The sequence below is a fragment of the Oenanthe melanoleuca genome, chromosome 2 (genome assembly GCF_029582105.1).
Source record: "Oenanthe melanoleuca isolate GR-GAL-2019-014 chromosome 2, OMel1.0, whole genome shotgun sequence".
NCBI lineage: Eukaryota > Metazoa > Chordata > Aves > Passeriformes > Muscicapidae > Oenanthe > Oenanthe melanoleuca.
The window spans coordinates 68,235,069-68,262,444 of NC_079335.1; the positions used below are offsets into that span (position 1 = coordinate 68,235,069).

The following is a 27,376-nucleotide window of genomic DNA, read 5'->3' on the forward strand; positions in this document are numbered from 1 at the left end:
TAATAAAACAGTCAGTGGGAAAAGCAGCTTCTCTTGCAGGAGGGAAAACCCTATAATTGTAAGCCTGCTCACTTACTGGAAACACAGTGTATTTACAGCAGGGTGCTAAGGTACAAGTGCCTGCCTTCTCCTGCAAGTATGACTGAACACAACGGAATTAAAAAAGAAATGCGAATGCATTTTACTGCTGCCTTCTAGGGTCACCCAGCTACTATTGATCAGTTGATTACTACACATTTTTCTGAGGACAGTGAACCCTAACCAACCAAAGAAACCACCCCAATAATATACCCATCAGAAAGTGGTCACACTCAGGAAGGGTCCTTTTTTTCCAACTGCACCTGCCTTCTCACTTCAGCAGGGGCTTCAGCAGGACTGGGAGTGCCAAGGGGAGAAGGTGCAAAGTAGAAAGTTTTTTCTACTTTTATATTCCTGAATTTTCCTGCCTTTGTCATGACAGCTTACACTCAGCATTTCTGCAACTTAAGCCACGCACTTGTCAGCTGTACTTCTTCCTGCCTCTTGCTGTCATCAAGCAGAATTCTGCTGGAAAACGCTTCCCAATGGAGAAAACCCATTTCCTGATTTCTTAAATGGAGAGCTAAACTACAGGACTGATTTTTTTGCTTGTTTGGTTTGTTTGTTTTTTTATTGAAAGTGGAGTACAGTTTATTGTGGGATTTTGGTTTTTTAGTTTGTTTTTTTTTTTAATGGAATAGTCTTAGCTTGCTTTCTGTGAGGTTGGATGACTGCCTGTCCTGAAACACACCCTCAGATTTCACACTGATGGCATCAGGGTTTATCCTTGAATTAGGTGACTTTAAGACATACAGCAAAGCTGATCCATTTTGCAGGGATGAAACATTGAGAAGAAATAGAGCTGGTGGAAAAGTGATGATGGAAAGATTTTTTTTTTCCTTCCCAGTAATTACTTAGAACAAATAAACATGATTCTTAAGTGTAGATTAAGATCCATAAGTACTACACAAATTGATAAGAGTGAAAAGAGAGCTTTAAAGAATCCTCAGGGGTGTTTGGAATCCCTCCCAGAGGAAGATTGTACTCTTATTGTATCTGGTAAATACTAATGAAATCCCAGATAACTTCAGTTTAGGCCCTGTATCAGCAAAGAATGTATGACATGACATCTGGCACCCCACCTCAGTTCTGCAATTGGCCACGTGTAGGTTTTGGCTCTGTGTCTGTTCAAAGGTTTGTCACACCAGACTTGAGCATAACAGGTCTTGAGCTAAATTTTAAGTGCTGAGAGTAGAATTTACCCTTTTGCCTTTGGTACAGTAAATCTATGAATAGGAACACATGCCCTGATTTTTCTCCTTTTCCTCTGCAGAAACACGAGTTGTAACTGTCTGGAAAGTCAGAGATCCTATGTATGGATATGAGAATTTGCACTAAAGCATCTATTTGTTATCAATTTGAAAACCAATAAACTTTTACAATGATTTATCTAAAAGGACAATGGTTTAGAAATGCTTCTGACATAAAACTCTAAAATTATGGTCTGTTTTGGTTTGTCACAAAAAAGATGTTCTTTTTCTTTGTTTAAATTTGTCACTAGCATAGGAAGTATGTATGGCTTCATTGTCTTCAATTCACATCTCTTTAGGTTATCAGCTAATTTAGGAGCCCAAAGTAAGAAATCAAAAGGTGGGCACCTGACTGAAACAATCTTGCTCTCAAATCTTGCTGAACTTGTCTCACTCCCATTTACAGAAGGAAAGAGATTAGCACCTAGGTGATAATAGATAATTCTTCTGCTTAGGAATACAAATAGCTTCAAAGTCTGGCCCCTTACTACAAGAGCTACAAAACAGACAAAATTCCTTTCAAAATAGATAAAATTATTTCTTCAAGGCTGTTCAGATAAGGACCTGTACACTTTCGTCTTCAGACTATGAATATCAGATTCAGAGATGAAGTTCCTACAATCCTTTGGAAAAAGAATCAAATATTGAAACTTTAAATTACCTGATAATCAACACACAACCCTTCTGACAGGTTATGTTGATTTTGTTTTAAATAAGGAATCATCAAAGTGACTATGATCACACAAAAATTTTGGATTAAAATTAGTCAGCATTTATCCCAAAGAAAATGAATTTCATTCACATGTCAAAAATTTCCCTCCTTGTAACTTTCTATACAATATAACTCATGCTATGTCATAATAATATATCAAAATACACTCCATGAATCACTGGAAGTATTGCTCCATTTATACCTGATGTCAATTACAACCAGAAGTAGACTTAGGACCTTTTAGAATTCCAGGTGTAAATAGAAAGAAGTCATTGTAAGGTCAAGATTTTCTTATCTTTCAGAATATAGCAAATTAATTATTGGTAAATCTTGGTTTATTATTTTATCTCCCAGCAAATTCAAAAGTAAACCTCCTTGTCAAGAAAATGAATGCTTAGCATTTATACAAGGCTTCATCAGTTGATATAAAGCATATGTAAGCATATGTTAGTTCTCTTAGAAGAAGATTGGACCATTGATGTGATTCAATGGAATGACCTGATCCAATGCCAAAGACTAGCTATCCTTTTTGGTTCCCTGTGTTTCCCAAGCTAGGTATGTACTGACTTCTCTGGGACAAGATTGTGCTCCACACTCAGCACAATGGAACCTCACAGTAAGGAAGTGAAATCAGAAATGCTGGTATTTGTGGAGCCACTTTGGTCTTACACCAGCACACCTAAACTCAGAGCTGTCCTTCCATCTACAGAGAGCTTTACCTCTGGCGCTGCAAGGACTCCACAAACATACACCACATCCAGTTCCTTGTTTCCTGACAATTCTTTGGTGTAGCTGTGCTGAGCAGACAGAAAGGTGCCTGAAGGAGCACTTCTGTCTTGAGTGCAGCCCACAGGGGCAGGTACACTTCCATGAAACCTCAAAGCAGAAAATAAGCCCTCACAAAGTCTTGAGGGGAGGGGCAATAAACTTTCTACAATGGACCTGGTGCTCTGCAGGTGCTTTTGCAAATATAAAAAGTGAGGGGAACATGCATTCCTCAGTGGTGGCAGCTCTGGGTTAACTGGTGAAAAACAAGCAAAGAGGCAAACCCCAGCTTTATTTCCATAGCCACCTTGGGGAAAAGCCTGACTGTGCATCCCTCACTTCTGTAAGCTGCTCCATGGCAGGAAAGGGATGCTCACACTGGTCACTGGAGCAGCTGGCTCTAGTGGAGGGCTGGTATGTGAGCACCTCTCCTCTTTGTGGTCTCTGACATGTCTCATTGGCTCCTCATCACACAGGCTTCACCTTTAGCAAACTAAAACTCCAAACCAACAACCAAAACCATAAAACCTCAATCCACTTTAAAACCTAAACTGAAGTATAGCTCCTAAAATGAGTCCTAGATTTAGTCACTCAAGACACATAAAGAGAAGTTTAATAAATGAATTAATAAAAGGAAAAGAGGTTGCAGCCTGAAAAAAACCACAGTAAACTCCTATAGCCCTTAACATACCAGACAGGAGAATTTGCACATTAAAACCAGGTTAGGAGTGGTATCATCATATATGCATCATTTTGTGATAGGTTCCAATATCATCAGTCTTTTGGGGTTTAAGTTGGGAGTTGAATCTGCCTGCAGAACAATAGTACAACTGCATTTCTAATTGCACCAGAGGGTCTTGACCTAATAGAACCAAGCCTCTTGTATCCATGGAAGTCAAGGAATAGGTAACCATAGGAAGAGGTGAATAAAGACACCTTTGTAAAAGGATTACGTTTCATTTTAAGCCAAATAGCTAATATATATATATATAAACAGACTTGTAACTTCATGTACAAATGTGCTAAATGTGGTTAAACATGGAAGAATGTTAAACATGGAAAAAAGGTAATCTGTATTGTATAACCAATCTTCAAATACTTCAAGAAAACTGCTAGAATTCTACAAACTCATTTTAATTAAAAGCATTCAATATCTCAGCAAGCAGCTGATAATTAGCTTTATTATTGTAATTTAATATGCTACACTTCACAATCTCTGTGAATGACTCTACTTTAGAATCATTTTAATTCTATTTTTAATTTCCGCCTCATCACACAGCTCAATGTAAATAATAACTACCAAGGTGAGGGGTGGTCCTTTCTGAAAACTGAGAGTCGTAATGAGCACTTCAATGTCCTTTCACTTCTGTTCAAAAAACAAAACAAATATCTCCAGGTCTTTGAAAGGACTGCATTAAAACAGACAAAAGGTTAAAACTAAGTGGATCAATTCCTTTCTCTCTGCACTAATTCTGTATTCAGCATTTTCTACATAGTCAAGGGAGATGTTTAGTTTATTCAGTCATTTCTCTATTCCTGCCTAGTGTAAATGCTGGTTAACTACACGAATTGACAATACAATTATGAGCATACAGTGTAATTTCAATGGAGAGCTCCTGTCTGCAAAATGAAGGAAGCACTGTAATTCAACACACAAGATTAAGAAAAGAACTCTGCTAACAGTGCAGATGTGAAACATTTAAATGTCTGGCACATGTAAAATTAATTTCAGTGTTAGGGAACAATTGTGAGGGTGTAAAAAAAAGTTGTCTCAAAGATCCTACATGATTCTCGGTTCTTTGGGAATTCTTTTTTCAAATCACTGACAAATGATAGAAAGTGCATCTTGTACCATATATGTGTTTTCCATATGTGCTGCTCCTACCATTTTTTGTGCTTGAGCTATATTCATGTAACAATTCATTGCTAAATGAGAAAATAAAAAAATCCATTATTTTACTGACTTTGTGTGCAAATTACTGAACTTGGTATCATTACAAATACGGAAAAGGTTCTTCCTTTAAGTTTTTGAATTGCAACCAGAGTCATTATAAATTGTTTCCACAATATGAGAAAAATATGAAGGTAATTTTCCTAATTAAGGGCAAGCTTTATTGATTCATTAAGCCTTGTCACCTTTATTCACTAAAAATCAAGTAGAAAAGTGGAATAAATTCACCAGGACAAAGAAAACACACACACTTCCATCTTATAAATAAACCAACTATAAAAGGTGAGGGGTGTAAATTAAGGCATTCAATCTAGGAACACAGCATATTCTCAAGTGGCCAGAGCTCTCACTCAAGTGGAAGCATACAGCAAAAGAAGGACTGTACTTTTTTGTTTATATCTATTTATCTGATTTAAAAAGCGTAGGATGTCCTCACCACAGTGTATCTAAATATGCACTAGAGAAAACATAAAAGCACCTCTTTAAGTTGAGAACTGTTATTGCCAAGTATACTGTACAGTATATCAGTAGTCAATTTGTCTGAATTACAGAAGCTTTCAGTAACTCTACTTCATGATCACAGAATTGCTTCCTAATTTCCCTTCAAACTGTTCAGGCTGTTACGGATTATTAAAGGACATTACCAGCTTGAATAAGCATATTAGAGATTGGTGTGATTTTTTTCTTTTTACCCTTAAATAAATCTAAAAATAATTCCTAAAATTAAAGCAAATTAGCAAGTTCCTCCACACTATATATTTTAGTTAACTCGTTCTCCTTTTGCAAATATTTTGGGTCCAATACATTATGGTCAATTCCAGCTTTATGCTGTGATTGCTCTGCTGTTCTCAGTGAGTAGAAACAAGAAGAAAAAATGAAGCAATTCAGGGGCGAATCTGATGTCTCTTACAGAGCAAGTTTCTCTTTCACTGAGAAAGCCAGAGTAAGTGGGATCAGAAGAAGAAATGTAAATCTTTCACATGAAATAAGCAAAATAAGCAAGAGAAGTGGACAGTTCCCATGGCTTAAAAAATATGATTTCAGTGTGACTGTTCATCTAAACCTGCAGACTGAACAGCCTTTGGAAGCATTTATACAGGAAGCATGGCTGTGCCATACAGCTCCCAAACCTGCATGGTCCTATCCCCAAGAATTTGCAATGGTACAAACAAAGCTACGAACATACATGTATCCTTTTAGAGCTAGGACCTACTTTTGCAGCCACCACTGTGTTGGTAGTAACCTGCTTAGTTCAAAAACCCCTGTTATCCCTTCTCCTTCACCACCTTAAAGCATGGAGGAAATTGGGTTCTGAAGGAGAAGGGTGAGGCAGAAGTTGCCGGGGTTTTAATAAAGATGCATTGCAACATACCTTAAAGGGGTACACATAATTCTTTTTAAATTCAGAAAGGAAACAAAACTTTTGTTGAGTTGTAGTTAGGTTTATGTATAGATTAATGTAGGGACAATAAGCCATGGTTGACCTTGGAGGAAAGAAGTTTTCCCGGTGAGGTCAATCCACTTTGCTGTATTGCCATCAGAGAGAGAAAACTCCTGCAGCTACTTTGGATGAGTGGAAGTTTAAACTCCTCCTGTTTAAAAAAAGCTGACAAGACTGAGGCTGTCTGCCTTGCTTCAGATGGCATTCAGACTCATCTCTAAACACTTTTCCATTTCAGTGTCGGAGGGAGCAAAAATAATCTTTGGACTAAAGAAAAAATACCAGTGAAGAATAGGTCTTTCCTCTTTTGACTTTTGCATTGAGTTGCAAGCATTTAAACGGTCTTCCCAAAGAATTATAGTCCCAGAAAACACTGATGAAAGTCCTTATCTTCCACTTCTCAACTGGCATAAGGCATTCCCAGTGTTCTTTCTTTCTGAGTAATTTTATACTTGCAAGAAAAGTGATGTTTGTCACTTGGGAGGGGAATTCCAGGGGAGCCAGCAGCGCATCCTGCTTTACTCTCATAAGGATGACAACATTTTCCAAAGATTCTGTTATTGCTACACTAAATTCTACTATTTTACTATGATTTTTTTTTTGTCTAATTCTTTTACTTTTAATAATAGGAGAAAGGAATGACTAGTCAAAATGTAATGAAGTACATATGTGAATCTTGACCAAAAAACAAAAATTAATATGGACCCAGCTCTTCCTGCACATTTAACAAGAGAAAAAAAATAAAATTCCCACAAGCCTTCAATGGAAGTTTTTCCTGACAAAGAGCCACACAATTAGGCTGTGATCCACAACTTTCAATATCTTCTGGACTTTTTAAGAGAACATTGCCAAAAATGATCTGCCTGAACAGCATACAATTCATTATGCCCTTGCTTTCTGTTGCTGAAATACAGACTAGACCCATTTCCTTGTTTTCTGCAAAATTGTGGTGTTAGTATAAGAAGTATCTAAGCTCACATAAAATATGTCTGGAAATGTTTTTGGCTTCATTTTGGAGTTATCCAACTTTAATGATGAGAAATAAGTTTTTGCATTGTTGTAAAACTCTGTGGATTGGTTATCCAGTTACACTTCTGCATCGCTATGCAGTGGAAGCAGCAAGCAGACCAGGTTTTTGGTATTAAGGTACACAAGGGAAAGGGAAACTGCTACAATAATGCTGAGATGGAGACTATTGCATTTTTTAATGGTACGCTGAATGCAACACAAATGACAAAGGTGTTGTTCATGTTTATAAAAGGGAACAAGCAACCAGATCATTCCTGGAGGGAGTACTGGCAGCTGGCGGCTGGGGTGGAAAGTCTGAGATATATGACAAGCTTGTCTCCCTAATGCAACTCAGGAGTATGGGACCAAATAACAACGCACCAAGGCACTTAGCTCACTTGTTGTTAAGTAGCCACCCTAAGAAATACACAGCTGGGACAAAGCTGATGATTCACATAGGAATGAAAGGCAAAGAGAAAAGAGTGCTCTGCTCTGTTTTCCCATCATTACATTGGTCCATAGATACTAGTGATTCTTCTTCAAATTCTAGGGTCCATCACTCCTGCCTGACTGAATTAGGACAGTTGGTACAATTTCATACTGTGCTTCTGTGTTCCTGTCATTTCCCCTGGAAGCCATACCCAGTGGGTGGAGGACTCTTGCAAGGATCAGTGCATTAGGTCTGAGGTCCTGGATGCTGGGGATGTCCAGCATGGGATTTCCATTGACTTTAGTCTGGGCAGCCTTCTCACTCAGGGGATAAACCTGATTTCTCCTTGGCTTTTATCTTAAATTTACCTTATAATTAGGGATATAATTTCTATTTATATTTTTTTTCATAAACTTACAGTATAACATGTTCTGAGTTTCACCTACTTTACTCAAAAAGAAAAAAAAAAAAGCAAAATAGCACATGGTTAGTCACCAATATTAAGATATGTGAGAAAATCTTTAAGATTGGAAGCAAGTCTGGGATAAAAGAAAATGAACTATGTAAAGTGCAGAGCTCTGCAGTACTTCGGACACTTCCCCCCTGCAATTCTGCTACAGACAGCTATCATAACGACATGAACTGTTTCAAGTGTTGTTCATCTTGCACATGGTCTGCACTAGGTTTCTCATGTCTCCAGGCTTCAGTTTCAAAGACTTTGATTAAGATGTAAGGTATAGAGCCATCTAACTAAAACTTAGTGGAGTTTTGCTAAGGATTGAGGGGGTGGGGGCATAAGGCGCTCTAAACAGTGTATCTTGCATTTTTTATTCAGTTTTTTGACCAACAGGAGTTAAAATCAAAGCAGAGTACGCCAATATTATAAAGAAGTCTATGCATGGAAGCAATGAAACCTTTTAGAAAAGAAACACTGTATCTACTGTTACATTAACCCATGAGCCAGGCATTTTCATGGTAAAATGGACAACTCCATTCTCATTCTTTGGACTTACATTTTCCGTCAGTAAAGAAGAGAACAAAGAACAAAGTTACCTAAGTGGAAAAATTTTGTTTGGAAAATTCAGAAGCTAAAGGCATCACATCCTTCAGTTTTATATTTCACTAAGGCTTCAAACACCTCAAACTATGCAATGCACTAGCAAGGTGAGAGAGCAGTGCCAAAAGCCACTCAGAACATGCTCCTGCTTAGCTGATTGAGATAAAGTATTTCCAAGTATTTGAAAGGAATTTGTCTAAATGCAGCCTATTAATATGCGCTTTCTTTACATTTCAATGATAATTTATAACATTTAACAGAGAGTCATACTCCATGGTACTGCAGAGTGCGTGTGAGTTACAACTGATGTGAGCAGTCAACTGAAACTAACAAAGCGTGTCTTTTAAAGGGTTTGGACCTTACAATGCATTACAGCTTCGAATTTTAAAGCAAAACTATTAAAGTCTAGAAAATGAGTTGTTAATGTGAATGCACAAAATATAATCAGCATTATATACCCGTTTTATTTAATTTAGGTAGGGTTTGAACATCTGGACAGTAAATGCATATCGATGTAACCTTGGTAGCATTCAGATATTAGAAAGAAAATACATACTCAAGAAGCTCTAAATCGTAACTTCTAACCTCCACACAAAGTCCTTGAAAACACTTTTTGCACTAAGATTCAGTGAAAGAAAAGAAAAAAAAAGAAAAGAAAAAAAAAAAAAAAGAAGAAAAAAAGAAAGAAAAAGCAAAAAGAAAACATTATATTCCTCTGCAATAATTTACATAGTTTAACTCAGTGGCCATACAAGTCTAAAAACTCTTGCATCCCACAAAACATGACTTTTGGAGGTAATTTGCAATCATACACTACAAAATTTTCTGACACAATATTATTAGCTTTTAAAAATTTTGGAAGCAGAATGCTTTGCACAATGTCTGGCAGCGTTACCATACCTTCTAAACCAAGGTAGAAAAGCAATCCAAGAAGTAATCAGGCTTCTTGAAGCAAAAAATTAAAAGTTTCCTTAGAACCGACTGCTGCAGTAGGAACTTATTTCTTCACACACACAGTTTCTAGCTACGCGCATCTTCTTCAGCAACGACAAGAGAGCGAAACCGTCCCTTCACAGAGAGGATAACTTTGCGGAGCAGGGTGAAAAAACCCTCCAGCTGTGACAGGCAGTATGGCAAGGAGGAAAACTTCTGGTGCCCCCGCTATTCGGAAGTCAGCTACTTCTCTAATGCCGTTCCCCTCAAGCGCACTGGGTCTGCTAATTTTACAGTTTCCTAATAATTCTTCAGACCTCCATACCTGCCTGCCCCGCGCAAACTACAGGCGCAAGCACTCGGAACGCGGGTTTTGACTGAATCTAAGTGCTGTAACGGACTCGAGAAGAACACAGACCAATCCGCATTTGAATCAATGAATACCCCTTCTCGGCCAGCTCCTCATGGCCACTCATCTCTGAAATTTTAAGGAAGCACACTAAAACGCCTGGGTTACACCCGAGCTGTATGTTCGCCTCAGTGTTTTCAAATTAAAAAAAAAAAAAAAAAAAAAAAAAAGGAAAGCGTGTGGGACAGGAAGAAGTGGGGGGAAAGGGATGGGATGGGATGATATTGGATGGGATGGGATGACCGGGCTCCGCAGTTTCCCACTTAACGTGCCCGGCAACTTCTCCGCGGCAGCCCCGGTTCCGCGCGGCCCCTCCTCACCCGCGCACCGCAGCGCCCGGGGCTGACCCCGCGCTCGCCCCGGGGGCTGGGGCTGCTGCCCGCCCGGGACCCCCCGCCCCGCGGTACCTGCTACGCCGGGGCCGGGGCGGGCGGCAGCTGTGGCGGCGCGGCTGGCGCCGCTCCATGTGCCGGCGCTGCCCCGCGGGCGGCGGCTCCGCGCCCGGTCCCTCCCCCGCCGCTCCCGCCCGCCCTCCGCCCGCTCCGCACCCGCGCACGCCCCCGCCCCGCGGTGCCGGCGCTTGGGACGGCGGCGGGCGAGCGGCGGCCCCGGGGCCGAGGGACATGGAGCTGCTGAGGTACCTGTGAGCGGGGCGCCCCGCCGGCTGCGCGCAGCGGGCAGCGCGGGAGAGCGGCCGGGCTCCCGCCGCCCCGCGGACGCTGCCGGGGCCGGGCTCGTGCGGTGCCGGGACGCGGGTGTCCCCGCACGGCAGGCAGCGCCCGGGCACAGCGATACGGCCGAGAGTCACAGGCCGTCAGCTGCAGACATCCACCTCCAGAGCTAAGGGGTCAGATCATCCTTCTTTACTTCGACCTAGTGTTTCGCATCCTGTGCAAAACGTGTCCCGCGCTTTTTGTGCACTTGAATTTTACCGCCGGACCAGAGCTCAAGTAACTTACGGTGGCAAAGACAGTCGCTGAAATCCAGACCTCACTCTTCCGGAGTCCGGAGGGCACGGCAAACCCGATGGAAATTACTCATGCTTAAGATTCAAACACATTGACACTCTGTGGAGGATGAGGGTCTCATTTTTTTTGCTGTGCTTCAGTTCCTCATCCTCAAGATGTGGGTAACAAATACTTCCTTTCTCAGATCCTACCTTTATCTTTGCTCCCATATAACAAAAGTTTAGGCATAGCTTTATGCATGTATATAATCTCATGGTCTTAAAATGGACAATAAAAAAAAAGTTAAGCACGTAGGCATTGGAAAGACCAGAAGCTTAGAATGCAAGCTCTTTGAAACAGAAACTGTTTATTACTTCCTAAAAGTTTTTACTATAGAACAAAATTAGGTCTCCGGGGATAAGTTGGGAATTTTTTTTAGAACAGAAATGGCAAGACTGTACCTGGGTATTTATTTCAGGCACTCCTTCCCTCAGAGAAGCTCTGCAGGTGTGACTGCTGTGCGCTTCACAAACTGGGATAGTATCTGGGTGTGTGTGACATGAGCCACAATTTTTTGAGTTTTTCAATTTTTTGAGTTTTCACACTGCATCTTTAAAGAGATGCAGAACCCTCCTTTTATTGTCACTTACAAGTAGACTTTATGGATCTGATAGGGTTGAAACTCAGAAGCAAATTCTCCTCGTATTTATTCCAGAAGAATCCCATGTCTTCCAGCAGGTTTGCATGCAGGGAATCAAGACCTTTTGATGAATAGAACACCTGGCACACCCAGGCAGTAAAAGGGAAGAAGGAGACTTAAAAAAGATTCCCAAAAAGTTGCCACCATGTACCTTGCAGTTAGTACTTTTCTCCAGCAAATCACAAAGGGTTCATCCTCAGCAGGACTGGGAATACAGACAGGAAGAGCTTCACCAGACACCTTCAAAAGCAGAAGCTGGTTAACTCAAGGGAACTCAGCAACTTTCCACAGATGTGTGCGTTTGGGTATTTCAAAGTAAAAGGACTGACACTCCACTGGGGAATGGCTCTTTCAGGAGCCGTTTGCTGTTCTCCTGTGCTCCAGCTGCCACGGGGCCCATGTGCTCCAGCACACCAAGGGGGAACTGATTTGGCATATATTTTTAAAGGCAGATTTTACCCTGCACAGGCCATGTCCCATTAAATATTTGACAAAGTTTTTAGGTCAAAATTGATTTGCTAGATTATTATCAGAGTAGGTGTGAGCTGAGCCTCTTAAGATAAAATCTTCTGTGATGTGACCTTCTCTAATTCACTGTGTTTAGGTTTGTTAACCGCTCGTAGGAGCTCTCTATACTTAGTAGATGTTGTGGAAAATCCTTTTACCACTGGCACCCTGGAGAGTGACCAGCAGCACAGACACGGCAGCACTGAGCTCACTGGTGCCAGGCTGCTGTCAGGTACAGCAAGCTTCTTGCTGGGAGAGCAGCAGTGGCCAGTGTGAAGAGACGTTCACTGTCCCTGTGATGTCCCCCAAGCCCAGAGCGGCTTCAAACAGATCTGTTAAGGGATAATTGGAGTTATACACTCAGGCTTGCAGTGTTTCCAATGACATTACTGGTAATTCAGGATGACCTAAAGTGGGCTGTAAAGAGAGAGAAATGTAAAGCAAAGCAAAAAAATATTTTTTAAAAAATATATATATTAGAGTCATCTAACTCACTGCCAGCTAAATCTTATGGCAGATGAAATCTGCCAAAGAGGTTTTTCCATTGCTGGATTTATTGTGGGAAGCATCTAACAAGACTGCACAATGAATGGTTTCTTTCAGATTTATTTTTAAATAAAAGTAGTAATTTGTATTGCAGGAGGTACTATGTTTCTACTGCTGTGTATTACTACTTCCCATTTATTGCTTTCCTGCAGTAGTCTTACCAACCTGAATCCTCAAAATGGACAGCATGCCACATTCATGCTGCTTCAGCCCATTACCAGGCAGGTGCTGATGATTAAATACAAAAGTACAACAGGAAAGATTTGCAAATTGACAATTAATAAAAAAGTGTTAAGCATAGAGCATGCGTATTAAGTGCAACAGCTGGAGTGTGCCAGGCAGGTGTTTCTCCTGGCTTTCAGTCACAAAATTTTTATTTTAGTTCTAGTAATTCAGAGGGTTTGCTTGTGAGATCCTGAATTGGTTGGGTGAGAAGTTCTTATTCTGTTTGGAATACAGAAGTTCTGATCCAGATGAGGTTGGGGAAGATTTATCAGAAGCACAGTGAATTTTCAGAGGCATAAAAGGGATGGATGTTGTATTCTACAGCCAGAAATCTCCCATGAACCGTGCTTTCTACTATAATGCTAAGTGTGACCAGCTTGTTTCACAGTCCTTATCATAGCTAGTTCCCTCATCCTGAGAAATCCCTCATTGGACTATTTTCCTCTCAGATGGCTCTTCATACTTTGTAGTGCCAGAAATGCTTAAAAATTTCATGGATCTCACTAAACAATTGATTGTCAGGTATTTGAGTATTACTCAGGAAATAGAGATCACTGCTCCAATTGCACGTAATGCCTAATATTTCACAGACTTTTGTTTAGGATCTTTGATCCATTAAACTGTAGTCTCCGATTTTTTAGCTTTAGAAAAGAACTCTGTCACCTCTCAGCAAAGCTCTAATGCTTTTACCTCAGAAGCATCTCAAAATTCCACATATTCCTCTCCTTACAAATCGCAGGAAATACCACCTGTGCCATAGAAGTATAAATAGAAAATATCCCCACCAAGACTGTCTTTTTTTCACATCAATCTGTTCATGTAATTTTCCTCTCTGCATTTCTGTTCTAACTCCTGAGGCACTGTTGCAACATACTTACTTTTCTCCCAATTTACACTGGCTTCTCACTTTACTTGGTCTCTCCCATAATTCAAGTGTCTCATTTATGTATAAGCATTTCAGGCTTTTTTCCCACGTAACTTCTTTCACCAACTGACCTTCCTGAACTCAACTACAACTCCCTTTCTCTCTCCAGGCTGTGTATTTTCCACTAATTTCTACCATACTATTGTTTAGTCACCTGTGCAAGATTTGAAAGACCCTCTCATATGGTTTTCTGTACCTCAGCCTCCACTCTTTCTTTCAAGGTGCTCACTGACAGGCCAGAGAATCTCTTAGTGCCTTATAGATACTAACACAAATATGAGATAAATAATTGCTGTAATAGTGCAAGGAAAAGTGGATGACATGATCAGCTAGCTATGTGAGATTTTAATCTGCATGTAGGTGAAAGAACAGAATAACAGTTTATCATCAGTGGTTTTGTTAACTTCTTTCCTTTTTAGGAGTAGTGCATGGGAAGAGAGGGGGGTTTGTTTGTGGATTTTTGTTTGTTTTCTTCTTTTTTATTTTTATTGTAGAAGAATGTTTTACAGTAAGGAAACGTAATAGGCTGAGGATGACTACAGACATTTCTGGCATCAAGGAGAGGTGCATATTGTATGACTGTTCACTGACTGTTGTGTAGCCATTAAATTGAATCACAGTTGCTCTTCAGCCAGGAGAATCTCAAGTTTTCATGTATTTACAATTTTAATGGAATCAAATGCTCTGGTTATGGGTATGCATATGCATGCATCCTCGTATACATGCACAAAACACTTGGGAAGGGGCTTACCACAGACATCATCAGTCCCACCCATTCTATCATGTAACTTTGAAAAGCATTCCTTCTAACGCTTCCTGCTCATAGCTGCATCTGAACCAAAGCTGAAAACAAGCTCAAGACAAATTCAGGAGGTCTCATTCACACCCAACTTTTTATCTCCTTGTTTTGCTGGTTACCTCTGGCATTTTCTCTCAGATGGCTTTGGTAACCCAAAGAATCTGTTGGAAGAACAATTGGCTTTTGGGCCTGCCTACAGGATAAGTATGATGTAGATAGGAACCAGCCACATCACCACTCCATTTCATAGGACAGACACACTCTAGTAATTGCTGTTTATCTTTAGGCAATCCATAGAGGTGCTAGGTAATAGTAGCACTTTATCACAAGCTGTTGTCTTCTCAGGCAACATGAATTGCCCAGTCAGATGAGCAAGACAGGGCTTGATTCTTGATCACAGGCGAATCAGTTTTGTCAGGGACTTGGTTACATGCTGTAATACCTTGGTGTCAGGGGAGGAGAGCAGAACACAATTTCCTTTTGGAATAGGAAAGTTCTGACTACAGAAGACTAAGACACTGCTGTCACCAACAGCACTCTCAGGTAGGATAAAACTAGATTTTCAGGAACCACACTTCTTGCTTCAAAGACTACCCAGCAATGACTCTGCATATAAAAACATGGCATGTAAGAGGTTGTCTAACATAACTGAAACCAAAATTCAGTCTCTCTGTTTTGAAATACCCCCTATGGCTTATGGAAAAAATCTTGCTGCTTCAGCTATTTTAAATGAAAAGTTTGGTTTTAGCTCTTTGTTTGCAGTTAGCTTTACATAGAACATAAATAAAATTCATATTTACATCTGGAGAAAGCTACTGAAGTCCAATAATTACTCTGGATTTCTAACAAAACTAAGTACAGAAATGCTTTATTCAGAATTACAAATTAAAATTATTTGATGTTTCTTTTTCTTAAAATGCCTCAGAAGAGGACCTCAGTAATTTATGTAGTGCTTTGCATCTAGTAGTATGTTTCTAGTACATATCAGCAAGGTTTCCAGAACCCTTTGATCAGACATGAGGGAAAACATGCAAAGTCCAACACAGGGCAAGAAAGGCAATGGAGGGACTAGAACACTTCTTCTATGAGGAAAGGCTGGGATAGCTGGGACTGTCCAGCTTCAGGCATAGACAGCCCAAAGGAATCTTCATTTCTGAATACGTGATGGGAGAAAAGGGAGGAGAAGCAGCCAGGTTCTCCTCAATTATAGGACAAGAGACAATGGATGTAGGAAATTTCATCTGAATGCAAAGAAATACTTTTTTTACTCTGAGTGTATTAAAACATTTGAACATATTTACCAGAGAAATTGTGGAGTCTCCATCTGAAGCAGAAAGCAATGCAGAGTTGTGTTAATGAACGGATGTAATGATCATAGAGATTTGCTTTTTCATTTTCTTTTAAATCCATCTCCTAAAGTCTCTTGTTTGTTTTTTTCAAGTCACAAATCTCTAATGAAGTCAGATTAGAAAGTTCCAGAATATGCTACTCTCAATTTTCAAAAAGAGCAAACTGTTAACAGCACTGTTAATACTTGAAGGATTGATTTAACATCACTGCTCACAAAATCTTATGTAACAAGCCCTTATTTTTTAAGTTAATTTATTACTGATATATATTTAGTGAAGATCTCTGAACAATTGCATTGCCTGCTGTTTCAACATTCGGTTGTTTTATTTGATTATGTGAATCATATATGGCTGTTTCTGAACTGTCCAAAAATGGCAAGAATTCACCTTTTAATGAATCTTGTTCTCATCTTGTGACAGATTTGCTTTCACAGAACATTTTTATTAATAAAATTCAATTCAGCTTTATAAGAAGTACACTCATTTGGACCTAGAAAAGAACACTGATGTCTTTGAGATCTGCCATCTTCTACAGTCCCCACCTTGCTCAGGAGAGTGTTCCTGTGCATAGTTAGTGATGAATTATAACTTCTAATACTTGCTGTACCTATGTAAAATATCTTGAGCCTAGAGAAACAAGCTCATTTTAAGTAAGCTTATCTTCATGCTTTTCTATTCCAATGTATTTAATATAGCTGAGACAGTACATCTCTCTGGGTTCTTTTATTTGTAGTTAGTGATGGCAGGTATGTGGTCAGAGTGCCATTGTGATACGAGTACCATTGTGATCTCTATCACTTGTTCAAAACTTTTTATTTAACGGCAGTTAAGAGTTTCTGTTAAGGAATCCAAGAGGGAGCTGTCTTCTATTACTAAGATATAAAGCAAGCTCTGGAGATCACGGCTGCATTCCAAGCAAAAGGTCTGGATAATATTCACTGCGCAGATTTAAGTGAGCCATTCAGTCTCTGTACCACAGCTCCTTGGAAAAAATGGCAATGTTAACACTTCTTTATTTCACAAGGGTATTCGGGGAACACCATAAACATTTTGAGAATTTCAGAAAGTGTGGTAAAGGAATCCATTATAAGGGCGTGTCTGCAGGGCAGGCTGAACCTTCTCTGTCTTCACATTGAGCTGGCCAGATGACAAGTCAGCTGTGAGCTTGTGATAGATTAACCTTGGCTGGCTGCCAGGTGCCCACCAAGCCAGTTCCTCACTCCCCTTCCTCAGCAGGACAGGAGTAGAAAATACCACGAGAAAGGTCATGGGTCGAGGTAAGGGCCCAGATCTCACTCACTGAGTACATGATGGGGAAGCAGACTCAACTTGGGGAAGTGAATTTATTTTATAGCCAATTAACAACATAGAAAGATAGGAAAAATTTAAAAAAAAAAAAAAAAAAAGAACAAAATACCCCCAAAACTAAAATCCACCTTCCTCCATCCCTTTCTTCTCAGGCTCAGCTTCAGTCGTGATGCTTCTCTGTCCTCTCCCTGAGTGGTGCAGAAGGTTCAGGAATGAGGTTTGTGGTCAGTTCATAACACTTCATTTTTGATGCTCCTTTTTCATCACACTGTTCCCCTTCTCAAGTGAGGAGTCCCTCCCGTGAGAGCGACTTCATGTACTACTCCAACAGTACATGAACCCATGGGATCCTTCCCATTGGTTGCAGTCTTTCAGGAGGGGATTATACCAGGTTTGATACCCTGTGGGTCACTATTCCTGCCAGAAAACCTGCTCAATGTGTGCTCCTTTCTCTGGACTGCATTTCATATCCTGCTAGGACCCTGCATGAGCTCTCCATGAGATGCAACTTCTTTTGGGGCACATCCACCTGCTGTGGCATTGGGTCCTCCATGATTTTCAGGGTGGATATCTGCTCCACTGAGAAGCTCCTTGAGCTTCAAGGCACAACCTGCTTTGCCATGATCTTCTCCCTAGGCTTTTGGGAAACCTCTGCTCCAGCACCTGGAGCACCTCCTCTTCCTTCTTCACTGGTCTTGCTATTTGCTCAGAGCTGCAGCACAGCTTTTTTACATACAATTCCCCAGAGCTGCCACCAGTACTTCTGATGGCCTTGGCGCTGGCTGGAACTGGATCTGTCTGACAAGGGGCAGCAACTCACAGAAGGCATGCCTGGAGCTTCCCTTCCATACCAAAGCCATGCCATGTAAACTCTGGTGGTAGCTTAAAGATACCAGCAGAGCTGGGTGACTCCCAGTGTACAGCTGCTTACTCCAGTGGAGGCACTGCAGAGGTAGGGAACATTGTATCTCTTCCCTTCATGCAAGAGCAGGGATGCCTGTTTGGCAGATAAGCTGTATTTTACACCTGGACTTCTAGAAAGCTGTACTTCAGATTATTTTTGTTATTTGTATTGTCCCTAAACAGGCAGATGCTGTTCAGGGTCTAGGAGTCCATCACATGTGGCAGTGTGCAAACAGTTCCTGACCTATATTTAGTCAGATAACAGATAACCAACAGCTACACACAGCTCAGGGAACTCAAGGAGGAGGTGAGATCCTATCAAGCAAATAAATAGGCCGAGGACTGAAGTGCAGCCTTACTGCAGTTACTATCAGGTTTTGTATTATTTGTATAGTTTCTCTTATCCCACAGATAAAAACAAGTTCAAAGGAGAAAATGAATTAGCTGGGATAGAATATTCTTCCCAGCCCTGCAGGAAGAAAATGATGAACTTGAAATGAGAACAAGCAGGCTGGGGACAGTGGTCAGGGACACAAGACCCTTCCAGCAGATGTACAGTACATACTAGATTAAACCAAAGATGGAGAGCCTGGAGCAGATAAAAACTCCCCAAACCATGTGCTAAAGCAATGATGTTCCCAGCATTTTGAATGCACATGAACAGGAGAGGACAGGTTTGTGTCTGACAAGGGTGAGACACAAGGTGATGAGAATGTAAACATGAATTTCAGCTACAGGCTGGTTAAGGAAGAGCCTCACCTGAGCGAAGCCATGCAGAAAGGATCCATAGCTTTCGAGCCTATTCCCTAGATGATGATATATTAAAGGCTTTTTGAAGGGAGGGTTATTCTGGTCTGAAGCAACACGTATCACACATTGTTATTATGATGGTGATCCTGTTGAGAATGCATACTAAGGTGTAACTGTCACAGCAGCTCTTTGTCCCATGCCTGTCCCTTCACTGGGTGTGTCCTTTTTAGAGAGTGCCCCAGGAGACTCAAGATGGAGATGGGTGATATTAGGGTGAAATTAACCATAAAGAAAACATTTAAATAAAAATGATTAACCCAGTGTTAGAGCTATTATGGGACAGAAAAGAAATGTCAGAGGAAAAAAATGTGTACCATGACTGCCCCATTACACTATAATTAGTTTATCTTTGTGTAATTTATGCTTAGCTCTATGTCAATGAATTTCAGACAGAAGAAGCTCCTGGCCTACAGCAAGGATGAAAGAAAGAGGAGCTCTGGATAGCAAAGAATTTTTAAAGGTATTCTCTGAACTCAGATGTGTCCCATCCTTGGAAATTAAAAGGAAACAGCTCCCTTTTACACAATTGTATATAGTTCATATCAAACTAATTACAAGCTAGGCACCTAAATATCTTCAAACATCTATGCTTAGATTTCCAATTTTACCTTGGTACAGGTAAAGATTTTTAGGAGGAATTTGGAGTATTTCTCACTGCTTATATTATATAATCAGTCTAGCGTCTCTTGATAGGCATCAGCTGAGTTTAATGAAAAGTATTATTTATCTCAAGGGAGGTGAACAATTATTCTTTTTTCTGGTTCTCTAATTCCTTCTTCCCTTTAGAGACTAATATTTGACTAGAAAAATAATCATTAAGAGAGTTTATTCTGTTAGATGGAGATCTAGCCCAGTTACCTGACTTAATGACACAAACATCCAGTAATATGTATATATTGATGCCTTGAAGTGAATACCAGGATGTTTTGTCCTGCAAGGTAAATATTGATCAACATGTACAGTGTATTTTTCCTTTGGATCAATATGCCTGTTTCTTCTTAAATCAATAAGTGCTTATTCTTACATAGAGGAAAAGTTTGTCTCATAATTGGATAAAATTGGGTATATAGCAAATGAGAACATTTTTCTTGCTTAGCTCCAACTGTGGTAGGGATTAGGATTCTTAAAAAAAATAGCCAGACTGAACATATAAAATGCTGCTTATAAGGTTCAAAAAATACTATCATTCATATCTGCTGAACCAGTATAGTACACATCCACATATATGACCCAGTTTTTTAGTCAGAGAACAATGGTGCTTGCTGAAGTCAGCTGAAGCAGTCAATATTCCACATTAATCTCTATAATTTTTTGTTATTTTTAACTTGGAGTATTTCTCTGTGTGTATGTTTAAACAGCAACTACAATTTTCCAGGGAATCCTGGGACCTGCTTTGTGATCTTCAAGCTCCGCATTCTAACTATTGCTTGTAATTGATGGTTACAATGGATAGCCTGACTTTGAAATAAGAAAGGAGATGAGAATTTCACCATTATTTCGGAACCACAGAATTTTCAGAATCTGCAGTTTCATATTTCTTCCTCTATTTTAGAAATAATTTACTGCAAAAGTTTTTCCTGACTTTGCTGTTTTTATGGTTGCCACTACAGGTTAATATTAGTTGAGAAACAAAACAAAACGAAACAAACAAACAAACAAGAATAAAATCAAAACTCTCCACTCTTAAACATAACTAGATTCTAAAGTTCAGAAAGGCAAAAAGGCAAACTAGCCAGCTATGAAAGTGCTAGTTTGGTCTACTGTGAATGAGATTTTTTCTTGTAGATTTCAGATAGAAAATGGTAATATTTCAAGGAAAAATTAATTAGGAAACAAAGTTAAGAATGTTATTTAAATACACAAAACTGACAAAATTAACACCCTTTATGGGTATTCTCTCAGTGCCTTTTCTTCCATGAAGAATTCAGAACATGAAGAAACACCAGAAGCATTGTCATATTTGGAAAATTTAAGAATAGATATGTTTTTTAAAAAGAAAGTAACTTCAGATTATTAACTACATTAAGGCAAAGCAAGAAAAAAAATCATTAACATGCACAGCTTTTATCTTATGAATAAATGCATTACTAAATAATGTAATAAAATGCTACTTGTACCCTCTTAAGAACCATAGTTAGGGTTCTCATTTCTCTCCTCCTGCAGAAATAATTGGGCAAAGTCAGAACCTGTCTTCTGAGCTTGGCTTTTGAGGAAGAATTTGAAATTGAGGAATATTTTCAATCTCCAGTATTGCCAGGTGAAAATACCTTCCAGTTCATCAGATACATTTATACCACTACATATTGAAATTTGTATCCCTCAAGTGAGTTGAGATCTCAATGTATTTTCAGTATAGTTTTAATTGACTGCCCTATGGCAAATTAAGGGATTCTTGTTAGGACTAGTTTGCCATAAGGTTGCTATTTTGGCCAGGATGGAATCTTCAGGCTGCCTAGAGGGAGGCCAGTATACAGTGGCATGGGCTTCCAAAATTCAATTAGACCATTTGGGGAGAAGTAGTCTCCAAAATTTCTTTTTCCAGGGAATTGCTAAGTATAATGCACACCTTCCAGCACTTGCCAATCCATTTTATACACTGGATTTCTGAGCTGTGTGTGAGACTGCTCAGGGCTCAGCAATATACACATGCAGTCTGCCACAGACAAGGGAGATGGGGATCAAGTGTGGGAAATGTTGGCTGCTGCTGATGCAGTGTAGGAAGAGGGACCTATCCAGCAGCCCCTAGTGTGAGTGGAAGAAGCACACAACTGGCAGCCCTGAAGGTAAATCCAAAACACTGAGGGAATTGTGCTTTCTTTACTTATTCTAAGGCAACAGTAGCACTTGGTTACCACTGTGAACAGCTGTTTGACCAAAGTACTGCAAGCAGTGTGTGCAAAAAATGCTTATATTGAATCCTTATATTACTAATGAAGTATCAGTTGGCTTCAATTTTACTTCACTGTGTTATTTCTGTTCACAATTTGCAAAGGTGTAACAATTGCAAATTGGCTTGATGTGACCTCTAGGCTCCCAATAGGCCACTTTTCTTCCTTCATGTCCTGCAACTTCCCTTCACCACTCCCACAGGCACAGGAATTTTGAAATTATTTTCCTTTAATTCTTCCAGCTTCCCCAGTAACACTGTCCACCAAATCTTCCCTCAATCTCCCTCACACCCATTCTTACTCCCTTCATTACTTGAGCTAATCCATCTCCCCTGTTCCCATGCCAATTCTACAACAGGCTCTCCCATCCTTGACTTCCCTTGCCTGGCTAGTTACCTCCTACATTTCCCCTTCATATCTGAACACATTGAGTGTACTGTCTGCAACCACTGATAAGATTTCCTGTATTCCATTTCCACCCTAAAAGTGTCTAATCTGGTTTCTGCACCTTTTACTCCACTGAAATTGGGAACAGCTGAACTTAGTCAGGTCAGAGGACCATCTAACAATATTCTGTCCTACACAGTAGTCAAGCCAGCTGCCTGTGAAGCATAATCAGTATGGGCAAGGATAAAGAGATATTCTTCTCACTACCAGCTGTTCTAGTCAAAATCTCTAGTGATCACTTTACAACAAATTTAACATCCAGAATTTATTTTTCCTTCTTGCCCTGTCTATCTCTCTTTGTCTTGATGGCTTCAAAACCAGTGCTGACTTTAGGTTCTCCTCCTAGTTTCATTACAATCTTCGGAAGTCCCATTTGTTCTTTAACCTTTTTTTTTGGGCAGACTTCTGCGATCTGTCCTAGACCTCTTTATCCCACACTCCTCCTCCAAAATAAGATGTAAGCTGCCTTTCCAGTTAAAGTTTTAGCAAACAATTCCATACTGACAGACTGTCTAGTTTTTGTAATTTTCTGTTCAACCTGGAAATTCAGCCTTCTCTAATATGGCTTTGAGAATATTTCTCTAAGCCCAAGTTCAACAGTGCCAAACCAGATGTCACTTCTCTCCCTTGGGTTCTGACCACTACCTCCTTCTGAATAATAGTATGCAAAATCAGCATCCTGCCTCTTTTCTCACATTGTCACCCAAAACCCTCATCCTGAACTCAGAACTCTCTCATGTTTTACACGTTCAGTCCATTTCTATGCATCCAACAGTTGTTAACACCTAACTCCGAATTCTCATCTCCTTGTATTTTGACTACTGCAATATTCTTTCTCATAAATTATTTCTCATTATAACAAGCTCCAGTCATGATCATTCAGAATATGGATAGAAGGTTGATTAAGTTTGCCTGCCCCTTTAACCAAATGGAATCGTTTCCTAGATAACTTCACCCACAATTCATTCCATCACTTAAAAAAAAATTAATCTGAGCGGTTTTTTGAGTCCTTTCTGACCCATAAATCCTTATCGCCTACCAACATCTAAGCTCTGATATTCAACTTTGCAACTTGCACCTTGCCTCCACCACTGAGCAATTTCTTTTTCAAACAAGAATCTTTGCTCACACCCGTGTTGCCCCTCACTGAGAACAGCTCCTGATCTACCATTTCCCATGTTGTTTTGAAGTTCTCATTCTCTGGCCTTGAGGAAACCAGAATTAAGGTTTCTTAAAGTTAAAAACAACAGCCTGTTTTTAATAGGCATAGAAAGACTGACATTTATACTTGTAATATAGGGGGAAAGGTTTCATGTGGACTACAAGATGGTTGTTTGAAGAATAGACTGGAAGTTATTTCTAATCATAAGAAATCAGTGAATATGAGTACTTTCAACACCAGTGTAGCCTTACTTCTCTTTGTAAGATAATTATTTGCAACACTTATAGACATAGAGTCAGCATTTTAAAAGCCCTCAATACAGAAAAGTGGCGATAAATACAACAACAAAAAAATTCTTGATTTTGCATTTTTTTTTCTTAGGTAATATGTATATTACCTTCCCAAGAAAGTGAAATGCTAAAAATTTTATACTAATTTCAGTTGGTGAGGATGCTACTTAGTAGTCAGAAGAAGGATAAATCTCAAGGCAATCAAGAAAAACATGAATTACACTGCTTGGGACAGAAGATGAAGCCTCCAGATCCTTGTCCCACCACTGCAAGAATCACTTCAGTAGGATGAGAGAAGCCAATGCTATCTTGATTAACTCAGTGTGTAGAGTTTTGAGGGGGTTGCTTTTCTTGAAGCACAAACACAAAACACAAGATAGAGGAAATCATATCATTACCAACATGAGCCTGTGGTTTGGAAAGATGAGCGGTTGGCTTCTGGCAGCTGCAAGGAATGATGGGGACTCAGATAGTGCCAGCCTGTCAAATTCTCCATATGCTTTTTTTGCAACACTTCCCCCCTGCCCCCTACCCCACTTTTTTTTAATGCAGTAAGCATGCTGTCCAAGAAAAATGAATTACATAGGTATCCCCTCACTCAGCTATCAAATCCTTCTCTTCCAATCTACTAAATAAAGAGAGGGACTGCTGCTTTCATGAAAAAAAATTTCAAAAAATCGTTTTCATGCAAGCCCATACTAGAGAATCAGGAAGGTATTCATTTTATTTTGTGTACCTAGACAGTGATTTTAATGTTATGCAAATGGAGCAGGCAATTCCTAATCTATCCTGAAATGTATGTGTCAGAGCTCTTGTGTAGTGCAGGTTACTGATGATAAAAACAAGATGTGTTTTTATACAAGGAAGGCGCATGATTACCAGCTTTAGAATTTTTTCTTTCATTACAAATTTAAAATAGGACAAGTCAGTGCAATGGAAACTGAGGAGTACTACCACAGAAAAAGCTAGTGTCTTTTCAGAGTCAAGTTTGACAAGCATTGTTTGCCTCTCCCCTTGAAACCAGAACAGTAGACATAGTAGCAGTCTCTTAGACTTTAAAACTGCTTAAGAAGAAAAGCTTCTATTAATCCTTAGTGCACCATGTTCCTCATTTTTTTTTCTTCTTTTTTTTTTTTCATGCAAAAGGAAACTTATCTAGTCTAAAGAATGTCTCCAAACACTCAGTTAAGTTGAGGTTGTCATGATAAGGCAATCTTCACATCAGAAGGCTTTTTCAGAGAGGAAGAAGAAGCTCAGACACAGGCAGGGTCCAAGCTTCAGACCCAACTGTCAAGGAAGCTGATGCACAAAAGTTCTTAAACTAGCATTTATGTTGCTGTTATATGCTTAGATAACTTAGTAGAACAACCCAGACTCAAATCAAGACTTCTCTCCCACCTCAATCTGGCAGCCCCTCAGTTTATGTTTCCCCAGTGAAGTCAGCACCCTGTTTTTTCTTTTCCAAGCTAGCAGTTAAAGACCATGTACACACTGTGCATCCACAGAGATATCGCTTCTCTGCCTGAGCAAACTCAGATTTACTTGTGCACCCTGCTGGTTGAATCCCTGCATCTCCTGTGCAGGAGTCAGGAAAAGTGCTCGGCTACAGGACTTGGCTTCAAGCCTCTTCCTCACTTGAGTAAAGCTGTTAGGATTTAATAGGCAAGACAGAGACAGCATTTCCCCAAATGGCCAATACATCAGCAGCTCTATCAAATGACCATGTTCTCTTACTACAGTACAGGCTCTTCTCCATAGGTAGATGGGAAACTTAAACCTCCATCTCCTAGAGCTGTAACAGGGACGATCAGATAAAAATCTGTGTGGGGAGAACAGGAAGCAGGGTCAGAGGAGGTGTTTTTGCTGTGTTTTATCAGAAAAGAAAAGCAGACATTGTAGGTAAAACCAAACTATCTAAGTTGATTTCAGGGCTGTGACTGTCAAATAGCAGGCTGTGTTTCCCACCTGAAATAGGTGAAGAAAAGAACCATAAGACAGCCACGAGCAGAGCTGAGTTGTTTCCCTCGTCATGCAATGACCTCGGTGGATTTGGTTTTCAGAAGTTTAGCAACACTGCCCAGAACTGTCTGTGGCTTTTGCGCTCAAGTGACACTACAGCTCCCCTCTAAACTAAGGTTGATTAACCTCTAAGTCAATTTAGAAAGCTTCCAAAGGGCTGTGACAATGTCAAAGACAGTATGATGGCGTTTTCCTTACTCCTGGGAATTAGGCAGCACATCACAGAGACAAAAATACTTGCCCTAAATGGCAGCAGTCTAGGGAACTTCTCAAATCATCATTTTTAATTCAATGCTGGAACTTTTGTGTCAGAGAGAATATCCAAAAAGGTGAAGAAAGGCCCAGGATCCACATGCAGACCTCAAATCTCACTTCTAACCACGTGAAAAATATGCATTCAATTCCAGCCTGCTTTGCCATGAGATAAACTGGGAGAAGATACACAGAAATATCAATATAGACAAGGTTTCACTTGTAAGCAATGCCAGTTGAAGGATTATCCTCTTGTAAGAATCAAAGATAATTTTATTGTGTACAGTGCTTCTACTACACAGTATAGCATATAGGCAGAGAAGATTTGGTTAAAGTCATAAGGCATGATGAGACTGACCACCCAAGACTGACTAGAACACAATCCAAAAAAAACCAGAACAAACAAGCTGCAGGAATAAGGATCTGGAGCCCAAAAACAAGGAAACCACCTCAATTTCTGCAAATTGCTTTATGTATCTTACATGCAGATAAGCTATCAGTTGGGTCTGCAGAGCAGTCCTCAGTCAAATTAAGTTGTTTTTTTCTTTTTTTTTCCCTTTTTTCCTGTGAATGAATGGAAATGTTAACTTCAGAACAGATTCTCCTTCTCATTTAAGTCAACTTGAATCCCTAGTTTGCTTCAATCATTCTTCAAAACTAGGTTTAAACTGGATTTATGCATCTAGTTTTTACTGAGAAATGGTGACTACCATATGGTAGAATAATTTGAAAGAAAAGGTTTTCATTAAAATCAGGGAACACATGGCCTCCCTTATACATGGACACCTCACATTAACTAAAGTTTCCTGGCCAAACTGCAGTGACTTTTGAAAAGTTAGTATTCCAGATACCTCTAGGATACAAGGCTCACCATCCTAAAAGTGACAAAGAAAACTTAAATATAAGCCCATGTTTGAAAATTATTAGAAAATTTCTATTGCTATTTATGATGGCAGAAAAGTTAGGGATAAAATAGGAAATCTGAAAAATATGTATTTACAGAGTAGGGTGAAAATGTTGGTGAGCAGAAATCTGCAAAGGCTCACTAAAATCAGCTGGCACTGGGCAAGGAATCTGTAGGTCCCATGCTATTACTAGAATGCATACTTCATTAGCACAATACCTACACCAAAACTAAGTGCACCACGTGGACAAATAGGGCTTTACTTGCACAAACACAGGGTATTTGGTCTTCTCATGTTCTGTGTTAGTGAAAAGACAGCCATTTCTCTGTTTGACCAGAGATGAGGGTTTCAGTCTCAGGA

At 39.8% G+C, this 27,376-nt stretch overlaps 1 protein-coding gene across 5 annotated transcripts in view; it reads right to left on the reverse strand.

Annotated features, from left to right (window-relative positions):
• Positions 1–11,383, reverse strand: part of IKZF1 (IKAROS family zinc finger 1) — a 70,265-nt gene extending 58,882 nt beyond the window's left edge. For 3 of the 5 annotated variants that reach the window (XM_056484633.1, XM_056484629.1, XM_056484638.1), the window contains exon 1: positions 10,442–10,522. The gene's annotated coding sequence lies outside the window, so the exon portion shown is untranslated. Of the gene's footprint in view, positions 1–9,592; positions 10,157–10,441; positions 10,523–10,993 lie in introns of those variants that run through there. The other 2 variants (XM_056484631.1, XM_056484630.1) reach the window with 2 other exon arrangements.
• Between the last annotated feature and the right edge of the window lie 15,993 nt (positions 11,384–27,376).